The sequence below is a fragment of the Nomascus leucogenys genome, chromosome 14, assembly GCF_006542625.1.
Source record: "Nomascus leucogenys isolate Asia chromosome 14, Asia_NLE_v1, whole genome shotgun sequence".
Classification (NCBI taxonomy): domain Eukaryota; kingdom Metazoa; phylum Chordata; class Mammalia; order Primates; family Hylobatidae; genus Nomascus; species Nomascus leucogenys.
In genome coordinates, this window is record NC_044394.1 from 64934720 (window position 1) to 64948506 (window position 13787).

Consider the following 13787-nt stretch of genomic DNA (forward strand, 5'->3'; position numbering starts at 1 on the left):
TACAATAATAGCTGGAGACTTCAACACAACACTTTCAGCATTGGACAGATTTTCCAGGCAGAAAAGCAACGAAGAAACATCAGACTTAACTGCACTATAGACCAAATGGATCTAATAAATATTTACAGAATACTTAATCCAATGGTTGCAGATTACACATTCTTTTCCTCAGCACATGGGTCATTCTCAAGGAGAGATAGACAAGGTCACAAAACAAATCTAAAAACATTCAGAAAAACTGAAATAATATCAAGCATCTTTTCTCTGATCACAATAGAATACAAGAAGAAATTAACAAGATGGATTTTGAAAACTATACAAATACATGGAAATTAAACAATATGCTCCTGATTCACCAGCAGGGTCAATGAAGAAATTAAGACGGAAATTTCTTGAAACAAATTATAATGGAAAAGCAACATACCAAAACCTATGGGATACAATAAAAGCACTACTAAGAGGAAAGTTTATAGCTATAAGTGCCTACATTAAAAAAAAAAGCTTCAAATAAACAATCCAATGAGGTATGTTAAAGAACTAAAAAATCAAGAGTAAACCAACCTGAAAATTAGAAGAAATAATACAGATCAGAGCAGAAGTCAATGAAATTGAAGTAAAGAAAACAATACAAAAAATCAATGGAACAAAAAGTTGGTGTTTTGAAAGAATAAACAAAACTTGACAAACCTTTAGCCAGACTAAGAAAACCATACAGAAGATACTAATAAATAAAATCAGAAAAAAAGAGACATTACAAGTGATACTGAAGAAATTCAAAGACTCATTACTGGCTACTATGAGCAACTATATGCCAATATATTGGAAAATCTAGAAGAAATGGGACAAATACCTAGACATATCCAACCTACCAAGATTGAACCAGGAAGAAATCCAAAACCTGAACAGACCAATAACAAGTAACAAGATTAAAACAATAATAAAAATCTTCCAGTAAAGAAAAGCCCAAGACCCAACAGCTTCACTGCTGAATTCTACCAAACATTTAAAGAAGGAATAATGCCAATCCTATTCAAACTCAAATTCTGAATAGAGGAAGAGGAACTACTTTCAAACTCATTCTACAAAGCCAGTATTACCCTGATACTGAAACCAGACGAAGACACATCAAAGAAAACTACAGACAAATATCCCTGAGAAATATAGACTCTATAATAAAAAAACACTGATTAAAGAAATTGAAGAGAACACCAAAAAATGGAAAAATATTCCATGTTCACAGATTAGAATAATCAATATTGTTAAAATGTCCATTTTTGATGCAAAAATCTTCAGCAAAATACTAGCAAACTGTATTTGTCCATTTTCACACTGCTGATAAAGACATTTTCATCAAAGGCACTCAAGTCTCTAGAGAGTTCCAAACCTTCCCACATTTTCCTGTCTGCTTCTGAGCCCTCCAAACTGTTCCAGCCTCTTCCTGTTACCCAGTTCTAAAGACGCTTCCACATTTTAGGGTATCTTGTCAGCAGTGCCCCACTCTACTAGTACCAATTTACTGTATTAGTCTGTTTTCATGCTGCTGATAAAGACTGGGAATAAAAAGAGGTTTAATGGACTTGCAGTTACAGGTGGCTGGGGGGGTCCTCACAATCATGGCAGAAGGCAAGGAGTAGCAAGTACATCTTACATGGATGGCAGCAGGCAAAAAGAGAGAGATTGTCCAGGGAAACTCACCCTTAAAAAACCATCAGATCTCGGGAGACTGATTCACTATAATGAGAACAACATGAGAAAAACCTGTCCCCATGATTCAACTACCCCCAGCTGGTTCTCTCCTACAACACTTGGAAATTCAAGATGAGATTTTGGTGGGGACACAGCCAAATCATATCACAAACCAAATTCAACAATACATTAGAAAGGTCATTCATCACGACGAAGTGGGATTTATCCCTGATATGCAAGGATGGTTTAACATATGCAGATGAACCAATGTGATACATCATATCAACAGAATGAAATGTAAAAAATTACATAATCACTTCAATTGATGCTGAAAAAGCATTTGATAAAATTCAGCATTCCTTCATAATGCATACCCTCAGAAAACTGGGTATAGACGAAACATATCTCAACATAATAAAAGCCATATACAACAGACCCAAACCTAATATCATACTGAATAAGGAAAAACTGAAATCCTTTCCTCTAAGATCTGGAACATGAAAAGAATGCCCACTTTCCCCACTGTTTTTAAACATAGTAGTGGAAGTCCTAGCTACAGCAGTCAGAGAAGAGAAAGAAATAAAGGACATCCAAATTGAAGTGGAAGAAGTCAAATTATCCTTGTTTGCAGATGATATAATCTTATATTTGGGAAAACCTAAAGACTCCATAAAGAAACCATGAGAACTTCTAAATAAATTTTTAAAAGTTGTAGGATACAAAATTAACATACAAAAATCAGTAGCATTTCTATATGTCAACTGTGAACAATCTGAAAAGAAAATTTAAAAAGCAATCCCGTTTATTATAGCTGTAAATAAAATATCTAGAAATCAATGAAGGAAGTGAAAGATCTCTATGATAAAAACTAGAAAACACTGATGAAAGAAATTGAAGAGGAAACAAAAAGGAAAAATATTCCATATTCATGGATTGAAAGAATCAATATTGTTAAAATGTTCACACTACCCAAAGAAATTGACATTTTCAATGCAGTCCCTATGAAAATACCAATAAACCAATGACATTCTTCACAGAAATAGAAAAATTTATCTTAAAATGTATACAGACCCACAAGAGACCTATAATAGCCCAAGCTATACTAATCAAGAAGAACAAAATTGGAGGAATTACATTACATGACTTCAAATTACACTACGGAACTACAATAAGCAAAAATACATGGTACGGGCATAAAAACAGACACATAGACCAACGGAACAAAATAGACAACCCAGAAATAAATCTAAACATCTACAGTGAACTCATTTTTGACAAACGTTGTAAGAACTTAACACTGAGGAAAGGCAGTCTCTTCAATAAATGGTGCTAAGAAAACTGGATTTTCATATGCAGAAGAATGAAACTAGACCCCTCTCTGTCACTATATACAAAAATCAAATCAAAATGGATTAAAGATTTAAATCAAAGATCTCAAACCATAAAACTACCATAAGAAAACATTGGGGGGGCGTGCGAGGTGGCTCATGCCTGTAATCTCACCATTTTGGGAGGCCAAGGCAGGTGGATCACGAGGTGAAGAGATTGAGACCATCCTGGCCAACATGGTGAAACCTCGTCTCTACTAAATATACAAAAAATTAGCTGGGCATGGTGGCAGGCGCCTGTAGTCCCAGCTACTCGGTAGGCTGAGGCAGGAGAATGACATGAACCCAGGAGGCGGAGCTTGCAGTGAGCCAAGATCGTGCCACTGCACTCCAGCCTGGGTGACAGAGGGAGACTCCATCTCAAAACAAACAAACAAACAAACAAACAAAAAACATTGGGGAAGCTCTCCACGACATTGGTCTGTGCAAAAATTCTTGAGCAATACCCCACAAGCCAGGCCACCAAAACAAAAATGGAAAAATGGGATCACATCTAGTTAAAAAGCTTCTGCACAGCAAAGGAAATAATCAAAGTGAAGAGACAACCCACAGAATGGAAGAACATATTTGCAAACTACCCATCTAAGAAGAAATTAACAACCAGAGTATATGAGGAACTCAAACAACTCTATAGGAAAAAAAATCGAACAGTCTGATCAAGAAATGGGCAAAATTTTTGAATAGACATTTCACAAAAGACATAAATGGCAAACACACATAGGAAAAGGTGCTGAACATCATGAGTAATCAGAGAAATGCAAATAAAAACTACAATAAGACATGTTACCCCAGCTAAAATGGCTTATATCCAAAATATAGGCAATAACGAATGCTAGCATGGGTGTGGAGAAAAGGGAACACTCTTACACTGTTGTTGGGTATGTAAGTTAATAAAACCACTGGGGAGAACAGTTTGGAGGTTCCTCGAAAAACTAAAAATTGAGCTACCATATGACTCAGCAATTCCACTGCTGGGTATATACCCAAAAGAAAGGAAATCAGTATATTGAAGAGATATTTGCATTCCCATGTTTGTTCCAGCACTGTTCACAATAGCCAAGATTTGGAAGCAACCCAAGTGTCCATCAACAGACGAATGCATAAATATTTTATCTATCTTCTTTATTCATTAATCCATTGATATCCATTGGTACATATACACAATGAAATACTATTGCTACAATGGTATCCATTGGTACATATACACAATGGACAATGGGATACAGAGGAAGGATTGTTACCAGAGGATGGGGGTTGGGGGGAGAAGGTGGGGATGGCTAATGGGTACCAAAAAAAGTAATTAAAAGTGTTAATAAGCCATACTATTTGATAACACAGCAAAGTGACTATAGTCAATAACTTAATTGTACATTTTAAAATAAGTAAAAGAGTGTAATGAATTGCTTGTAACACAAAGGTTAAATGCTTGAGGTGAAGGATACCCCATTTTCTGTGATGTGATAATTCTGCATTGTATGCCTGTATCAAAATATCTTATGTACCCCATAAATGTATATACCTACTATGTACCCAGAAAAATTAAATAAATTAAAAACCAAAAGACAAAAAAAATAAAAATTTATTTATTTTTTCTAAAAAGGCATCAGCATCTATCCAGGTATAATAGAGTAGAAATCCTCAGGTTGTAATTCCCTTTATGTAAATAATATTTTAACTCAAAGGAGAAACTCTAGTGGAGATTTTTTTGAATTTATTGAGATCAATATGAAGGGTATGTTGACACAATGTGTTTCTCTAATAAGTTCTGCTTCTAAGAACTTCAAATCCTCTCAATAATATTCATGTTATATTCTGTTCTGTTTATAGCTTGAGTTTTTTTTCTTTGACATTTCTATCTTCAAAATGATGTCTTTACCAAGACAAACAGTGGTATGCAAAAGAAGGACAACAATAAAATTAAATAGGAAAAATAACACCAAAGTTTATTAGTGAGGTAACCTAGTAAGCTACATAAGGTAAATAGGAAGTTCATTTTATAAGTTAAATAAATCTACTTGAAACCAACTTTGCAAAAGTTATAACAGTGAAAAAATTATGATAGTGAAAGAGGTCTAATCTAACCAACCCCCATCTTGCCTTTAATTGCCAAAATGCCCTTAAACATTCTTGGGCTTGGGTCAAGCTAGTTTTGTGAGACATTTAGTTTATAGTTTAAATTATAATAGCCCTTCCCCAAAACTTAACGACTTTGTAAAGCTAAGAAAATGCCCTAGGTTAAGAGTATGGAAGGTGCCTGAATTCTGCTAAGGTCTAGGTGGAATGATAACCAGACATTATTCTAGAGGTCATAAGATTTGCAACTTCCCCAATTACTCCTACAGATAAAATCGCTACTGTAGAATGTAAAAGTGGAAATATCTTTTCAGATTTTTGCATTTCTGACCACTGATGGCTCCAGCTGGATCCAACAACCATTTCTGTGCCCCACTCAACAGTGGACTCAGCCCACACAAAGACCATTTTCCACTACTCTAGCATCCTCAACCACTCAGCAACACCAATTCCCTGGCCTACCAAACAATCCTTGAACAACTCTAGCCTCCAAATTTTGGGGGAGGCTGATTTCAGTAATAATAAAACCTGGTCTGCTTAGCCACTCTGAATGAATTAAACTATTTCTCTATTGCAATTTCCCTGTCCTGATGAATTGGCTGTATCTGAATAGTGGGCAAAATGAACCCATTGGGCAGCTGCATAGTTGTAGCTCCTATTTAAGGGAGTATTTTCTAGCATGGTAATTACATTAGATTTTGCCCTATGACATATTTAAAAAATTAGTGTTTAGAAATATAAACTTTCAATTCAGACTGCCTGGATTTATATCATAGCTCAGATATTTGCTATGTGGCCTTGGACATAACTACCCTTATAGGATTGCTATAAGAATTATATCTTAAAAATTCATTTAAAGAAGTAATACTGATCTTATCAGGGAGGGGCCAAGATGGCCGAATAGAAATAGTTCCAGTTTGCAGCTCCCAGTGAGACCAACACAGAAGGTGGGTGATTTCTGCATTTCCAACTGAGGTATCCAGTTTATCTCATTAGTTAGGCAGTGGGTGCAACCCACAGAGAGTGAGCAGAAGTAGGGTGGGGTGTTGCTTCACCTGGGAAGTGCAAGGAGCCAGGGTCCTCCCTTCCCCAGCCAAGGGAAGCCATGAGGGACTGTGCTACTCACCCTGGTACTAGGCATTTCCCACAGATTTTTGCAATCTTCAGATCAGGAGATTCCCTCATAAGCCTACACCACCAGGGCCCTGGGTTTCAAGCACAAAACTGGGTGGCTATTTGGGTAGACACTGAGCTAGCTGCAGGAGTTTTTTTCATACCCCAGTGGTGCCTGGAACCCCAGTGACACAGGAGAACCGTTCCCTCCTCTGGAAAGGGGACTGAAGCCAGGGAGCCAAGTGGTCTCACTCAGTGAGTCCCACTCCCATGGAGCCCAGCAAACTAAGAACCACTGGCTTGAAATTCTCACTGCCAGTACAGCAGTCTGGAGTCTACCTGAGAAGATCCAGCTTGGTCAGGGGAGGGGCATCTGCCATGACAGAGGTTTTAGAAGGCGGTTTTCCCTAGACAGTACTAAGGAGACTGGGAGGTTTGGACTGGGCGGAATTCACCACGGTAAGTATTTAACAGTAAGTTAAATAAATCTACTTGAAGCCAACAGCAGAATTCACCACAGTTAAGTATTTAACAGTAAGTTAAATAAATCTACTGAAACCAACAGTGAGGTAATGCAGCTGTGGCCTGACTGCTCCTCTAAATTCCTCCTCACTGGGCAGGGCATCTCTGAAGGAAATGCAGCAGCCCCAGGCAGGGGCTTACAGATAAAACTCTCATCTCCCTGGTACAGAGCACCTGAGGGGGAGGAATGGCTGTGGGTGCAGCTTCAGTAGACTTAATCTTTCCTGCCTGCCAGCTCTGAAGAGAGCCACTGATCCTGACAAAGGGGATTCTCCCAGTACAGTGCACCAGGTCTGCTAAGGGACAGACTGCCTCCTCACGTGGGTCTCTGACCCCTTTGGCTCCTGACGGGACAGACCTCCCAACAGGGGTCAACAGGCACCTCATACAGGAGAGCTCTGGTTGCCATCAGGCCAGTGCCCCTCTGGGACAAAGCTTCCCGAGTTAGGAGCAGTCAGCAATCTTTGCTGTTCTACAGCCTCCACTGGTGATACCCAGGTGAACAGGGTCTGAAGTGGACTTCTAGCACACTGCAGCAGACCTGCAGAAGAGGGGTCTTACTGTTAGAAGAAAACTAACAAACAGAAAGCAACAACAACAACATCAACAAAAAAGACCCCCACACAAAAACCCCATCAAAAGGTCATCAGTCTCAAAGATCAAAGTTAGATAAATCCACGAAGATGAGAAAAAAAAAACAGTGCAAAAACGCTGAAAATTCCAAAAGCCAGAATGCCTCTTCTCCTCCAAATGATTACAACTCCTCTCCAGCAAGGGCAAAAAGCTAGACAGAGAATGAGATTGATGAATTGACAAAAGTAGGCTTCAGAAGGTGAATAATAACAAAATCCTCTGAGCTAAAGGAGGATGTCTAACCCAACTCAAGGAAGCTAAGAACCTTGATAAAAGGTTACAGGAACTGCTAACTAGAATAATCAGTTTAGAGAGGAATATAAATGACCTGATGGAGCTGAAAAACACAGTATGAGAACTTCGTGAAGCATACACAAGTAGCAATAGCTGAATCGATCAAGAGGAAGAAAAAATATCAGAGATTGGAGACCACCTTGCTGAAATAAGGCATGAAAACAAGATTAGAGAAAAAAGCATGAAAAGGAATGAACAAAGCCTCTAAGAATTATGGGACTATGTGAAAAGATCAAACCTACAATTGATTGGTGTACCTGATAGTGAAGGGGAGAATGGAATCAAGTTGGAAAACACATTTTAGGATAATATCCAGGAGAACTTCTCTAATCTAGCAAGATAGGCCAACATTCAAATTCAGGAAATACAGAGAGCACCACTAAGATACTCCATGAGAAAATCAACCCCAGACACATAATCCTCAGATTCTCCAAGGTTGAAATGAAGGAAAAAATGTTAAGGGCAGCCAGAGAGAAAGGTCAGGTCACCTACAAAAGGAAGCCATCAGACTAACAGCAGATCTCTCTGCAGGAAACCTACAAGCCAGAAGAAAGTGGGGGCCAATATTCAACATTCTAAAAGAAAAGGATGTTCAATCCAGAATTTCATATCCAGCCAATCTAAGCTTTATAAGTGAAGGAAAAATAAAATCCTTTCCAGACAAACAAATGCTGAGGGACTTTGTCACCACCAGGCCTGGCTTGCCAGAGCTCCTGAAGGAAGCACTAAATATGGAAAGAAAAAAAACCAGTACCAGCCACTGCAAAAACACACCAAAATGTAAAGATCAATGACACTGTGAAGAAACTGCATCAACCAATGTGCCAGATAACAAGCTAGCATCATGACAACAGGATCAAATTCACATATAGCAATATTAACCTTAAATGTAAATGGGCTAAATCCCACCAATTAAAAGACACAGACTGGCCAATTGGATAGTCAAGACCCACTGGTGTGCTGTATTCAGGAGGCCCATCTCACACAAACACACACATAGGCTCAAAATAAAGGGATGGAAGAATATTTACCAAGCAAATGGAAAGCAAAAAAGAGCAGGGGTTGCAATCCAAGTTTCTAGTAAAACAGACTTTAAACCAACAAAGATCAATAAAGACAAAGAAGGGCATTACATAATGGTAAAGGGATCCATGCAACAAGGAAGAGCTAACTATCCTAAATATATATGCACCCAATACAGGAGCACCCAAACTCATAAAACAAGTTCTTAGAAACATACAAAGAGAATCAGATTCCCACACAATAATAGTGGGAAACTTTAATACCTCACTGTCAATATTAGACACATCAATGAGACAGAAAAGTAACGGGATATTCAGGACTTGAACTCAGCTCTGGATCTAGTGGACCTAATAGACATCTAACTCTTTAACCCAAATAAACAGAATACACATTCTTCTTAACACCGCATGGCACTTATTTTAAAATTGACCACATAATTGGAAGTAAAACACTCCTCAGCAAATGCAAAAGAACAGAATTCATAACAGTCTCTCAGACTACAGTGCAATTAATTTAGAACTCAGGATTCAGAAACTCACTCAAAACTGAACAACTACATGAAAATCAAACAACCTGCTCCTGAAAGACTACTGGGTAAATAATGAAATTAAGGCAGAAATAAATAAGTTCTTTGAAACCAATGAGAACAAAGAGACAACGTACCAGAATCACTGGGACATAGCTAAGGCGGTGTTAAGAGGTACATTTATAGCACTTAATGCCCACATCAGAAAGCTGGAAAGATCTTAAATTGACATCCTAACATCACAGTTAAAGAACTAGAGAAGCAAGAGCAAACAAATTCAAAAGCTAGCAGAAAATAAAATACTTAGGAATAAAATGTGAAGGACCTCTTCAAGGAGAACTATGAACCACTACTCAACGAAATAAAAGAGGATACAAACAAATGGAAGAACATTCCATGCTCATGGATAGGAAGAATCAATATCATGAAAATGGCCACACTGCCCAAAGTAATTTGTAGATTCAATGCTATTCCCATCAAGCTACCTTGACTTTCTTCACAGAATTAGAAAATAACTACTTTAAATTTCATATGGAACAAAAAAGAGCCTGTATAGCCCAGACAATCCTAAATAAAAAGAACAAAGCTGGAGGCATCACACTACCTGACTTCAAACTATACTACAAGTCTACAGTAACCAAAACAGCATGGTACTGTAATAGATATATAGTGGTACCAAAATAGATATATAGACCAATGGAACAGAACAGAGGCCTCAGAAATAACCCCACCCATCTATGACCATCTGATCTTTGACAAACCTGACAAAAACAAGCAATGGGGAAAATATTCCCTATTTAATAAATGGTGTTGGGAAAAGTGGCTAGCCATATGCAGAAAACAGAAATTGGACCTCTTCCTACATCTTACACAAAAATTAACTCAAAATGGATTAAAGACTGAAATGTAAAACCCAAAACCATAAAAACCCTAGAAGAAAACCTAGGCAATACCATTCAGGGCATAGGCATGGGCAAAGACTTTATGATTTAAACACCAAAAGCAATTCCAGCAAAAGCCAGAATTGACAAATTAGATCTAATTAAACTAAAGAGCTTCTGCACAGCAAAATAAACTAGCATCAGAGTGAACAGGCAACCTACAGAATGGGAGAAAATGTTTACAATCTACCCATTTGACAAAGTTCTAATATCCATAATCTACAAGGAACTTAAATTTACAAGAAAAAAACAAGCCCATCAAAAAGTGGGCAAAGGATGTGAACAGACACTTCTCAAAGGAAGAAATTTATGTGGCCAAGAAACACATGAATAAAAGGTAACATCACTGGTCATTAGAGAAATGCAAATGAAAACCACAATGAGATACCATCTCAGGTTAGTTCAGAATGGTGATCATTAAAAAGTCAGGAGACAACAGATGCTGGTGAGGCTGTGAAGAAATAGAACACTTTTACACTGTTGGTGGGAGTGTAAATTATTTCAACCATTGTGGAAAACAGTGTGGCAATTCTTCAAGAATCTAGAACCAGAAATACCATATGACCCACCAATCCCATTACTGGGTATATACCCAAAGGATTATAAATCATTCTGCTATAAAGATACACGCACACATATGTGTATTGCAGCACTATTCACAATAGCAAAGACTTGGAACCAACCTAAATGCCCATCAATATAGACTGGCTAAAGAATATGTGGCACATATACACCATGAAATACTATGCAGCCATAAAAAAGAATGAGACCATGTTGATTGCAGGGACATGGATGAAGCTGAAAGCCACCATTCTCAGCAAACTAACACAGGAACAGAAAACCAGACAACATATGTTTTCACTCATAAGTGGGAGTTGAACAATGAGAACACATGGACACAGGGAGGGGAACATCATACACCGGGGTCTGTCTGGGGGTGGGGGGCAAGGGGAGGGAGAGCATTAGGATAAATACCTAATGTATGTGGGACTTAAAACCTAGATGATGGGTTGATAGGTGCAGCAAATCACCATGGCACATGTATAGCTATGTAACAAACTTCCATGTTCTGCACATGTATCCCAGAACTTAAAATTTTTAAAAATAATAATATTGTGCTGTGCATGTTAGTATAAGGTGTAATTATGAGAGCTTAGAAAGCTCTCAACAAATGTCAGCTAAGCCATTGTTATTACTAATGAAGTCAAAGCTGGGTACCAGCTTTATCATCTTAATTTATGAAGAATTTACAACTGCTACGGATCTTGTCTACTGGCTTCTGTTTCAACACAATGAACATCACTCTTTGCCCAGACTCTTCTGCCTTAGAGTGAGTACCACCAGACTCTTGACTGTAAGTGACCCAAAGCCAGTGTTAGATGGCTTCTAACTTAGCCTTCTGTTGCTGCCTTGATTCTTGGGTTTTGCATTGCTTCCATAAGCAAAATCCCCTTGGAACTGCAGTCCGCTAATAAAAGAAAGGAGCTTGACCTCTGAACCCTTATGAGGACTTGGGCACTGCCTCTACTATCCAGCCCTCTATCTGGGTCTGTGGATTCTGCCTGTTAGATCAGTCTGAAAGCATCTCCTCCACGGAAAAGTGGGAAGTCTCACATCCTTTTCTTTCAATAGCCTGAGACATTGAATAACTCTTCCATTCCTCAAGGCCAAGAGTGCTCCAATTCTTTTCTGAAAAAGGACTGAATAACTATCTCAGTCTATGAGAGTCATATGGTCTCTGTAACAACCGTTCGATTTTTCCACTGCTGCACAAACACAGCCATGGAGAATACATAAATTACTAGGCATAACTGTTTGAATTTATTTATTTTTTTTTTTTACAAAAATAAAATGTATGTAGGGTCTGTGGGCTTAGTTTATGGAACCCAATTCTGAGCCAGTGGCAGGCTCTTCCCCTTTCAGCTTACTTTATTCTGTTGGACTCCACAATCTCAGAATAACCATGCAGGGTTGTGCATTGATTGTGCCAACGGTATGACATGAGCCACAAGTAGAGCAAAAGTAAATTTATTTCCCCTTTTTAATCTTTTTTAAAAAATACATTTTGGAAATGACACTTAGAATGTATCTCAACCTTGTTTTTTTCCATTCTCCATTAATAAGTAACTCAAGCCTCTGTTCCCAGGAATAGGATCTATAAGCAACATAACCAGAAGCTGTCACTGGTGGTTAGGGACACCCGAGAGAGAGTGTGCCTCACATTTGCAGTATTGTCTTAAGTTTGCTTTCCTATCTGGAAGCAGGTGGAGTTTCAGGCTTCTCATCATTGTAAAAATAATGTAATCCTCATCTCAAATTGGAAAAGGCTCTCAGGAATCAAACCTCAAATATGCTGCTGGTATTTCAAGAAGAGAGAAGCAGGTCTTAACCGAGAAAATGGAATTACCAACCTCTAGGGTTGCTCTTAAGAGTTAATGACAGAGCCGGGAACTGCTTCTCCTGTAATCTGGGGCCAATCCTCATATTGAATTTCTGCTTTGGTCTCATGAATGCTAGCCTGATCAGACACCATGCTGTACTGCTTAATCCCTTCTCTTTCTCTTGCATATTCATTTACTTCCTCTCAGCTGAATTGTTTCTAAACACACTGGAGTTCCTCCCAATTAACACCAAAACAAAAATAAACAAATCTTTCTCCTTAACCTCTCCCCATATCTTCTATCTCCCCTTTGGTTGTCTATAATCATTGTCAGCATTCATGCCACTTACCTCTCAGTCTTCCAATCTAGTTACTATCTTCATCTTTCCGCAAAATCATCTTGTTAAAGTAACCCATAACATGTAGATTGTTAAATTCAATGAGCATTTTTCTCTTCTCAGTTTACTTGATTCTCAAAAACCTCCGATACAATTGACCTCTCTGTCTGTGAAAACATTCTATTAAGTTGCTACAAAACTAATCACCATTTTTGCCATTGAAAATCATGGCAAAAACTGCAGTCACTTTTGCACCAACTAAATACTTCCTGAGTTTCCATGAAAAATCTCTTCCTACATATTTTTTTCTTTCTCTTTCTGGCCACTCACACTGCCCGTTTTACTGCTACATTTTCTCATCTTTACTACCTGAGTGTCATGAGGTTCGTACTTCATGCTAACCACTAGGCAAATATTAGAATACAACCTATATTAATTATAAATGAAACTCTATAATTTTGATGTATTAAGGATTTACTGTGTGCTGCTCCCAGCCCCTCTTCCTTCCTGAATTCTAGTTCTTAAAAAAAAAAAAATAGTCTTGTTTTTGAATTCTGAGTATAGTCTTAGTTTTCCATGATAGCAATTGATATCAGAGGGGCCCAATGGAAACTTTGTATTCACTTAATCTTTAATTGACTCTCCCTCACCTAAAGCTTAAATTCCACCATGTCCATATGCCCCCTGATCCCTGACACATCTTTTGGGGCCAGTTCCAAATTATGCAGCTCCCTCTCTCTTGACTTTATGACATCTGTCAGTTGAAGAATAATTTTAAAACCAAAAGACTTTTATGATAGCAAATCATACTAATGGTTCCAATTGATTCAAGTACTTACAGGACAGGTTTCGTGAGAGAATAAGACTCTA